Raw genomic sequence first — 7,321 nt, forward strand, 5'->3', positions numbered from 1 at the left:
ACTATATTTATATTTATAAAACCGACAGGCCACTTCTGTCTCATCGGGTTGCTATGAGGATAAGTAACATTAAATTTACATGATTTAAGTTCTTGAGAAAAAAAGATACTATCTAAATTTGAGGTAGTATTGTTATTTCATATAGGTTCTCGCTCAGGAACGAAGCAACTGAGTAGCAGCTCCTAGAGGCAGACACATGGAGGCGAGATGAAAGGTCCTGCCCGGGTCCCCGCAGTGGCTGAGAACGGACGGTATGCCACCCGCTCGGCGTGCCAGCCTAGGAGAGTGGTCCACACTCCATGTTGTGCAGAAAACGAACAATTCAAATACACCCTTTTGGCCCTGAGTGTTCACATGCCTTCTTGTTAGTCAGAAGCACTGTTTATGGAGGAAAGTACTTTCCAGTCAAGTCGTAGAACCGCGAAAGCTTAAGGAAGGGAGGGCCAGGGAGCAGGGCAGCTGAGAGCAGACAGCCCTAAAATTAAGGTCCTTTCTCATGGTTACAACTCATGATTATGATTATAATAATAATTATTATTATTGTTATTATTTTGCAAGGGTGGGGGAAGTGGTGGAGAAAGGGCATGAGACTCCTGGAGGAAAGCAATTTAACAGTACAGAGGTGCAGATCACAGGCTAAGTAACATGGCTGGAAGGAGGTGTGCCAAAAATGTTCAAGCACTCCTTTTCCCCCTTCCAACAAAGCTGAAACAGAAACTCCAAGGCTTACTGAAGCATTTGAGACCTTTCGAGGTTCAGACCAACCTCTGAAACTGTGCTGCCCACTAGAACTCTGTGACAATGGACATGTTCTACCTCTGCGCTGGCCAATATGGTGGCCAAAGCACTGAGATGTGGCCGGTGTGAGAGAGGAACTGAATCTTTCCATTTTATTGGGTTTTAGTTCACTGACGTTTACATAGCCAGGTCGCAGCTCGATAGCCTCTCCAGAGCATCATCAACGAGCGTCAGTCACGCACACACACTACAGAACATGGTAAGAGCTGCCTTTGGATGGGAAACTCAATCTGCAATTGGATGCTGCTCTGCATTCACCTAAAAAATATTTTCCTGGCATCTCCCTTATTTACATCACAGGTTTTCTTCCTTTGCTGCCCTACCTACCTCATCAACTTATTTTAACAGCCCCACCCTCCGGCCACTGTCTCCAGGTGAGAACCTTCATCAGCACTTGAGAACAATACGGTATAGCTATACATTACAGCACTCTGTGCAGTGAGGAGAGGCCGGGCCCGGCAAAGGCAGAAGAATTGCTGGAGGCCTCTTTCCGAGCCAATCTGATAGCAGGCGCTTTGTAGTCTCGCTCAGGGCACTGTCTCAGTTTCCATATATAGACCCCCTTCAATGATTCTCAGATCCAACTGCTAGCTTTACAGCAGAAAAGATGTTTTTTATCAATTTCACTACGAAAGCCCCGTTGAGGCTCTGAAACAAATTTCTAAAGTGGGGCCTTTCTAATAATGAAGATTTGCTGTAATTATAACGTCACGGGCAATTGTGCTGACAAAGCCAAACCAATATGTCTCCTTGCTGGGCCTCTGCTCTCAGTCTGACCCACGGGAGGAGAAAAGCGGCTTTGTGAGGAGCAGCTGTGCAGTGGGAGGCCCTGGGGAAGCAGCTCTGCTGAATGCAGCAGGTGCCTCTTAGACATTCACTTTCCTGACTCCAGCCACAGCCTCCCTTCATTTGATACCCTGCTCTTGGCAGGAGGACGGAGAGAGCATCACACAAAAAGGAAGCATGCTTATCCTGTTCAGGTTACTGCTCTGCCGGGCTGCTGCTGCTGGGTTCTGCACATTTGCTCCTTATTAAGCAAACGGTAGATCTGGGAAGTGAATCCCTGTATTTACACAGGTAACCTGAGAGCCAGAGGGCCCCAAACCATCCTGGCTGTGATGTGCAAGCTATTAGAATTAATAACAGTGCGCTGACATTCCTTCAAAATCCTAATGGAAGCATAAATAAAAAGAGGAAAGTCCCCTTTACCCAAGAACCTAGAAAACTTCATTCTGAAGAATGTTTCCTGTCATGAAATTCTGGTTCTTGTGCGAACAGTAATTAATCCCCCTTTTACATGTTCAGTTTTTTAAAAACCACTTTTTCATCCACGTAGTGAATAAAAATGACTCCAATTAAACTTGTCCAATTATGGCTCTGGATTTGGTATGCTAAAATAAAATAAAATAAAAATTCCTTTACAGAATATTACCTGCAGTGAGGCACCAAGATTCTGTCTTGGTTACAAGGAGCTGGAATCATCTAAGACCAGAATCTGTCTTTCGAATACAAAGACTCAGAAAGATCTGGGGACCTAAAGGGAAGGAGAATGAGATAACGAAACATGTAACTTGGCCTTGAGGACACTGGGGATGGTAGGAGACCATGGTCAGTGGTGTCCATCTGCCAGATGGCAGACACCTTCTTGGGAATCTCTGCCATGAAGCCCTGGACTGAGTACTCTGCCCGGGATGTCCCTGGCTCATCAAGTTTCCCTGAGCTGAGACTCCTGACATGGCCAGACCAAGGAGCAGATGACAACATGTGCTAATTCCCTCTGGGGCCCTCAGGAGCCAACTCTGGAGGCATTCAGCTTTTAACATGAAAAACATCAAAAAGTGACATCTGAAGGACGTGGCCACACTCAGATGAGTCCTAAGAAGAAAGACCAATGTACAGTGGCCTAACATTTCATTGTAAAGGGCCCTCTTGATTTTTTCTGCCATCTTTAAGTCTTCAAATAAGAGACCAGATTCCCAATTCCTGTACAAATCATGAATGCCTGAGGCCACCCAGTTCATAATATTGGGTTGTTGGAAACGTCACTTTTTGTTTTTTGTTGCAAAAATGCGTCATGACTTTTCCGACAACCAATAGTATCAGGAGATGACACACCCCCTCTGGACTTGCAGACGAGACAAGGAGAAAGATGAATCGAAACCCACAATGACAAGAGGCAGTCCTCCTCCTAAAGGTATCCACAGGTTAGCATCTTGGCAGGAGATAAACAAAGGCACCAAAAAGCCCTGACAACTGGAAACCCCTCCGGCTGCGGGGGCTACGTCTGATGAGTGACAGGAAAGGCCTAGTAATTTGCAGAACTGAATCTCGGTTTCGTCTGCCCCAGCATGCCTGAGGGACAATATGCTTCCCAAGTAATAGAGGCTTTCGGAAGCAGGGCTTCTCAGCGTAAGATTACCACCTCCTCCCTCCAAAAGGAGGCTTACTGGACCAGATCCTAAGAATGCGTCCTGGAAGGGCTAAGACTGAACCCTCTGAAGATGATCTCCCTCCCCATTCAGTGTGAATGTTTAGTAATACTCATCGTAGAGTAGTAAACAGTCAGGGTATGCGCATGGTACTCCAGGCACTAAAGAGAGTAGGACTAAATATTCTCTGCTGTCCCCAAAATCAGTGACATCAACATATTTCCCACGATGGGAGAGACTGGGGAGTCAGAAAAACTGCCACTTCCCTCTGAGAGCTATTCCAGAAGTCATTTTGGATTTCAGGAGGTCATTGGGAAGTGGGTAGGGAGGGAGGACACACTTCAGTGCTATGCAAGAGCTGGGCGAGCACCACACATGGGACAGAGAGCTGTACACGCCCTTGGGTATTCCATAAGCAAGAGCCCCATCACCCAGCTCCACAGTCCCATGCTTCATTGTAAAATCTGGAATTTATCCAACAGTAATGTCTTCTTGCAACCTTGTGACCCACCAGACTCTGGATATTTGGCCCTGTTTGGGGTCACTATCAATATATTAGAGAGCCTGGCTTGAAGATGCCTATATTCTGGAAGAGAACTTTGCACTTGTGAGGCATCAAAGGGGTCTGGGTCATGAATAAAGAGACCAGGAAGTGGGTCTAGCTGTCACCACTGCCTCCTGTCTTGGGTTTTCCTGCTGGGGACTCTGCAGTGCACAAAACCAGGCCAGTCCTCCTTGCAACCCTGCTGCCCAGCTGTTTACTGGCTGTGGATTACTGCCGTCACGTGGCAGTGTTGTTGTTTTTGTTTTTTTTAAAGCAAAGCCATGCTGCCCATGAGCTGAGGTCACAGGGAGGCAAGGCTTGTGAAGTATTTGTGTTGTCAGAGGGGGCACAGCTTGCCAGGAGATCACAGTACTTTTGCTACGGACTTGCAATCAGTGCTAGCCAACAGAACTTTCTGCACTGATGGGAGTGTTCTGTACCTACACATTCCATTCCAGTACCCACTAGCTACAGGTGGCTATTTAAATTTAAATGTGAATAAGTTAAAATTCAATACAAAAATTCAGTACCTCGAGCCACAGTTATTGAGCACTTAAAATGTGGCTTGTGTAACTGAATAACTGAAATTTTAATTTATTTAATTTTAATTAACGTGCATTTAAATTCAAATAGCCACACATAGCTAGTAGCTAATATATTACACACCACACCTTTAGATCTTGGGTTTGGACACCATTTATTGATTTGTCTCTGCTAAGATTTACATAACACTGACTTCTAAAGTGACTAAAATATGGCTGTGACCATTCCTTAAAATAATCCTGCAAAACAGTGACCTACACCAAGTAAGTTTAATCAGGTGAATTAGAAAGAGAATGATTTTCGCTTGTTTTACACCTTCTTTACTTCCTAGGTTGGATGGGACGAGAGGGAATGAAAGGGAAAGAAGGGTTGAAGGGGAAAGAAGGGGGCTCCCCTCTGGCAGTAGAAAGAGTACTAGAGATGGGGTTGGGTTTCCAGTTTCACCATGGAGTAGTTGAGTGACCCCGGGCAAGTTTACAAAACAGGGCTCAAGTTCTGTTCTGTTCACCTTACCGCAAACAGGTGGACTGATGCACCGAGCTTGCTTAGTGGTAGTAGTGATGGTGGTAGCAGTCGTACTAAACAAAGAAAAGGAAGGCTAGAGAAAGAAGAGAGTGAAGGTCCTGAATAATTACGCTCCATGCTTATACGCATCGTCCAAAGGCAAACACAGAGCAAAACTGAAACAGTTATTTTCCTGGTATGACATTTACCACCATGTTCCTGGAATGAAAACCATTCATTAGCTGACTTTCCTGCGGAAAACCCTGTCTGCAAAGAAAGCGTGTTTCCCAGAGGACACCGGAAGCACCCTGCTCCGAGGAGCTGCAGTTCCCCAGCACAGCCAGGTCCCAGGGAGCCCCCATCACAGCCCCGTTTCTGTACTCACGGCCTCCCCTCTCCTCTTTCTGAGCCACAGCTCACAGCTCTCCTCATCTTATTTGTTCTGAGACGTAATCTTTTCAGGTCTCTGAGTGTGCCCCGTTTCAAAAGCCCTGGGATTCCCAAGGAGGAACAGCTGGAAGACAGATGAATCCTCGCTTGCTTCTTCTCACAGGCCAGGCCATGCTGCAGCATGTCTGACACCATCCTAGTACCTAGCTTCCCTGCAGGTCTCCCTGTCTGGGGCAAAGAGGGCCATTTATTTACCTTACAGGAGGGGCCTATAAACCCACAGCTGCCACAGGCGCTGCTCTGTGGGGACTCCAGGAGGACTTGCAGCCAGAGCCCCTCGGTTCACACACAACACTGCTGCTCAGGGGCTGCCTGCTTCAAGCTCTGGAGGCACTGAACTCACCATTTTTGGATTAAAGGTGCAAATAGCATCACAGTATCCAAGAATGCAAGATCTTTTAAAGCTATTATCATGCTTTATGGTGACTGAAAAATGCACTCTTATAAAAATCTTTATCCGATACACTTATTTACTTCAACTTTAATTAAAATACTGAGGCAAACAGTGATCTAATACACTCTAGAATAGCCTATCAGCACCTTTTGGGGGGGGGGGTAACACTGACATATTTCCTAAATTAACATTGACATCTCTACTGACTTTTGGGAACAAGTCCATATACTAATGTGTCCAGAGAATGAAGAGCACAGAAGAAGGATGAATGTGAGATGCATTTTATGTTTATCAAGATTGAGGACTGGCATTTCATGTCTTATTTTTAAAGAAGAGCTGGAAGAGGAGGACATGGAGTAAGTGATAAAGGATGATGGCGGTGGTGATAACAGGAACAGTGAAGAAAGTCACCTGTCATGACAGAAGCTGAGATACAACGCAGCTGTGAGAGCTGACGAGAGACGGTGCCACTGGGAACAGCAAAGGCCCTACTAACTACTGCAGCCCACGTGCTGGAAGAGAACAGCAGTCCTCGCCCGAGGAGCGTGACATAACCAAATGCAGGAGCCATTAAACAACGTCATCTTCAGTCCAAGTTCCTTCAGTTTCCTTCACTCAAGGTTACAGAGGGCTCTGACTATTCCCATTTTTACAGTATTCACCTTTGGAGCGTAAACCCTTCACTTGCATAACGTAAGCATGTGGATCTGTCCTGAAGACAGGAAAGCAGGGTCTGCAATATCACCATGCACTCTGTGCAACTTAATGCATTTGGGAGACTGATAGAGAAGAAACTGATGCTGCCACTGATGACAATGTCATGTTTACAGTGCATCTATGCGCCCAGCACTATGCTAAGCACTTTACAGGAATCATTTTGTTTCATGCTCACAAGTACTTTATGAGCATGGAACTATCATTATTCTAATTTTACAGTTAGGTCTCAGAGAGGTTAATCTGCTTGCTCGCGACCACACAGCTTGGTACTGGTGCAGCTTTTAGAGTGTCCAGCTAGGTCTGCAGGTCCTCCCATTTCCATTGCCCCGCCTTTTAGTCTCAGCTCTGTACCAGATACCCACAAAGTTAAATGATTCTAGCCACCACTTTCTATGGCAGAGGTTCTTAATCTATTTTGGGAGATGGGGTGGGGAGATGGGAGATGGATCTGATCTATTTGTACATCTAATCAAAGCTACAGATCCCAGAAACATACAAAAACCTTTTGTATAGAATTTCTCAGGGTCCACAGACCCCATTTAAGGATGCCCTAATATTTTTATAATACACATAAAGTAGGTTTTCACAAAAAATGAACACACACACATGTTGCCTCCTTTGGGTTCAGCTAGGTTTACCTTTTTATAGCCAGTGCGGAACAGACCTTCTGGCCATCCCGTCTCACTTGGGAGGCCTTGCAGAATAGGAATGTGTATTCCAATCTCTCATGCAAGGATCCCACCCAAGAGTCCTGCTTCCTTATCTGAACTTCATGTTTCCATCCTCATCCATTGACTCTTATATCCCTCTTGTTAAAAGATCCATTTAAAAAAAAAGGTATTTCAATGAGCACAGATGAGATGAAATGCAACTGGGGAAACACATATTTCAGAAAGTTTTCAATAAGGTCAAAGAAAACTAGGGAGGTAAAAAGGTAAAGAT

The 7,321-nt window shown here is 45.4% G+C and overlaps 1 protein-coding gene and 1 long non-coding RNA gene across 4 annotated transcripts in view; one reads left to right on the forward strand and one right to left on the reverse strand.

Moving 5' to 3' along the window:
• The window catches only part of LOC109384638 (uncharacterized), a 6,294-nt gene extending 1,966 nt beyond the window's left edge, over positions 1-4,328 (forward strand). The window contains exons 2-4 of one of the 3 annotated variants that reach the window (XR_002124449.1): positions 146-251; positions 905-997; positions 2,223-4,328. This is a non-coding gene — a long non-coding RNA (uncharacterized LOC109384638). Of the gene's footprint in view, positions 1-145; positions 252-904; positions 998-1,098; positions 2,012-2,222 lie in introns of those variants that run through there. The other 2 variants (XR_002124450.1, XR_002124448.1) reach the window with 2 other exon arrangements.
• Positions 1-7,321, reverse strand: part of NRF1 (nuclear respiratory factor 1) — a 126,516-nt gene that overhangs the window by 18,180 nt on the left and 101,015 nt on the right. The gene's annotated exons all lie outside the window — the stretch shown is intronic.

The sequence above is a fragment of the Hipposideros armiger genome, unplaced genomic scaffold (genome assembly GCF_001890085.2).
Source record: "Hipposideros armiger isolate ML-2016 unplaced genomic scaffold, ASM189008v1 scaffold_97, whole genome shotgun sequence".
In the NCBI taxonomy this organism is placed as follows: domain Eukaryota; kingdom Metazoa; phylum Chordata; class Mammalia; order Chiroptera; family Hipposideridae; genus Hipposideros; species Hipposideros armiger.